This window comes from Polypterus senegalus, chromosome 11 (genome assembly GCF_016835505.1).
Source record: "Polypterus senegalus isolate Bchr_013 chromosome 11, ASM1683550v1, whole genome shotgun sequence".
Classification (NCBI taxonomy): domain Eukaryota; kingdom Metazoa; phylum Chordata; class Cladistia; order Polypteriformes; family Polypteridae; genus Polypterus; species Polypterus senegalus.
In genome coordinates this window covers 162,300,296-162,303,018 of record NC_053164.1, presented here as the reverse complement: position 1 = coordinate 162,303,018, position 2,723 = coordinate 162,300,296, and the positions used below count along the sequence as shown (strand labels likewise).

General features: G+C 34.8%; 1 long non-coding RNA gene across 1 annotated transcript; it reads left to right on the top strand.

Annotated features, from left to right (window-relative positions):
* Positions 1–926: 926 nt before the first annotated feature.
* On the top strand, positions 927–2,372 carry LOC120538534. The gene is made up of 3 exons (XR_005635480.1): positions 927–967; positions 1,624–1,736; positions 2,082–2,372. It is a non-coding gene; the product is annotated as an uncharacterized LOC120538534 (long non-coding RNA).
* Positions 2,373–2,723: the final 351 nt, after the last annotated feature.

The window sequence follows — 2,723 nt, the reverse complement described above, 5'->3', positions numbered from 1 at the left end:
TGATTCACTAACACAATGTCTGACTTGTATCTCAGAATGGATGAATAGTAACTTTCTCAAGTTAAATAAAGAGAAAACTGAAATCTTAGTGATTGGCAAAAATGGTTACAATGAGGCTATTAGAAATAAACTGGATACATTAGGATTAAAAGGTTTACGGGTATCTGACTGTAATCTAAATTTTAAATCGCATATTAATCGGATCACTAGGACAGCATTTTTTCACTTAAACATAGCAAAAGCTAGACCTCTTATCATTGAAAGATACTGAGAAATTAGTTTCAACATTTTGTTTTCAGTCGACTAGATTACTGTAACGTACTCCTCTCAGGACTACCCAAAAAAGACATAAATCGTTTGCAGCTAGTGCAGAATGCAACTGCTAGAATCCTAACTAGAAAAAGAAAATCTGAGCACATCTCTCCAGTTTTGATGTCACTACACTGGTTACCTGTGTCATTCAGAATTGACTTTAAAATTCTGGTTATGGTTTATAAAGCCTTAAATAATCTCGCCCCATTTTCTATATCGGAATGTATGACACCTGAGATTACAATTTGGAATATAAGATCCTCAAATGTGTGTCTCCTTAGAATTCCAAGAACAAAACTTAAAAGAAGTGGTGAGGCGGCCTTCTGCTGTTATGCACCTAACATCTGGAATAGCCTGCCAGTAGGAATTCGCCAGGCTAATACAGTGGAGCAGTTTAAAAAAAACTGGTGAAAACCCATTACTTGGCCTTCTCATAACTTCACTGTAATTAAAATCCTGATACTCTGTATATCCAACTCATTATAATGACTATTCATGGTGGCTCTAAAATCTGTACTAACCCCTACTCTCTCTTCTGTTTCCTTTTCCGTTGTCCTTTTGCCACCGCCATCTACTCAAAGCACCGTGATGTTCCAACAATGATGGATGGATTAAAAGCCAGAAGTCTGTATGACCATGAACATCAAGTGACTCGGTGAGAACCCTAACTACAAAGAGGGCTATTTCATTTATGTTAGGTAGAATGCCCAGAGGGACTGGGTGGTCTTGTGGCCTGGAACCCCTGCAGATTTCTTTTTTTTTTTTTTTTTCTCCAGCCGTCCATAAAGACCAAGTCTATATTATAGTAAACCAAACTTTGAGAACTTTTCATGCAAAATATTATTACTGCTCTTTGCCAGTGACTGTCGATTTGTGAATTCCAGGTTCCCTTTTCTTCATTGCATTAGAAAGTTGTATACGTACTGTGTTATTCTGAAATAAATGTTTCACATTAATTGTTTTTAAAAAGCCATTTATTACCATTGTAAATAGTCTTGTCTAGCATCTTTTTAAGACCTAACAGAATAATAAACTGACTGACACTATCCTTTATTAGGTATAAATAATGAAGGAAATTTTTAAAGAATACTTAAAACTTTAAATATGATCTATATAAGGTTCATTTCAATTGTTCTTTCGTGTTCTAGCATATTAGTAGGTAAAAATAATACCAGCCATCATCATTTTTGTTATAAATCATTCTTAATGGAAAACTTGCTGTATGTTGTTTTAATTAAAAGGAGAATGTTTGAGTTATATTAGAACATAATGCAAAAGATATTTAATAAGATTTTTTTTTTTTCCCATTAGTGAAAAATGCCATCGCCATGATTAGAGCTCTGCCATCTATATCTTTCCTTCACTTTCTCTACCCCCAAAAAAGCTGGGAAACAAAACATGAGGCATTAGTTCATGGCCTTAAGGTAAAACTTTGCATTTGTACATTGTTTAAAGGAAAAATAAAGACAGTTACTGCAATTCTATCCATCTGTGACTGGTAGCAATTTTCAGGGTTGTTTTTAATGTTAGCTATAGGGACAACATTGTCCATTCATCAGTTTGATTAAAAGGGTTCAACAGAATATAACAATCTTCAATTTTTAGTGATTTCTCTGCTATTTCAATTACAAGCTGTGTATAACTGCTTCTGTTAAAATTAGCCCATTCAGTATTATAAATAAGTAAATGTATAATAAATCTGTATTGGACTACAGATGATAAAATAAATTCAGCCTATTTTCTTTGTTGGTTTTTGTTTTGTCCTGAAGACCTCCAAGAATCCTGATGCCTTTCTACAGCAAAGACTGACCACTGTCAAGCGCTGCCCTTATTGTGGACCAAGATAACTGCATGCTAGCTATTGGCAGTGACCATTTGACAACTTACCTTCCTGCAACATTTCTTGAGGGTATCCTATAGCATACTATTCTGCACTACATCTAACATGTCCTAAGTGCATTGCCGCTGTCCTCTCTGCAGTTCAAACTAAAATATTACTGGGCACAATTTGAAGGGAAAATACAAATACTGTATGCTAGAAGAAAAACTGTGTGAGCCAAATGTAGAACAGGAAATGCATGTCTATGATGTACTGTATACAATTACCATAACATTTGAAAATCAATTAGATAAATTGTAAATAATTTGATATTTTGTGGATTTTAACATGTTAGGTTGTATTTTCTTTGCCCTGTTTTTTGGCAAAGTTACCACTGTTAAAATTTTGTTTATGCATTTCTGATTGTGACAAGATGACAGTCCTGAACTACAATGTACAATAATGATATGGATATGACGTTTGTGTTATATCATCCTCTTTAATAAAACCCTTGTGTGCATCCAGTGTGTGTGTCCTGGTGAAGTGTGCATGCGCGGGGCCACACAGCACGTGTTCAGTCTCTTCCTGTGCA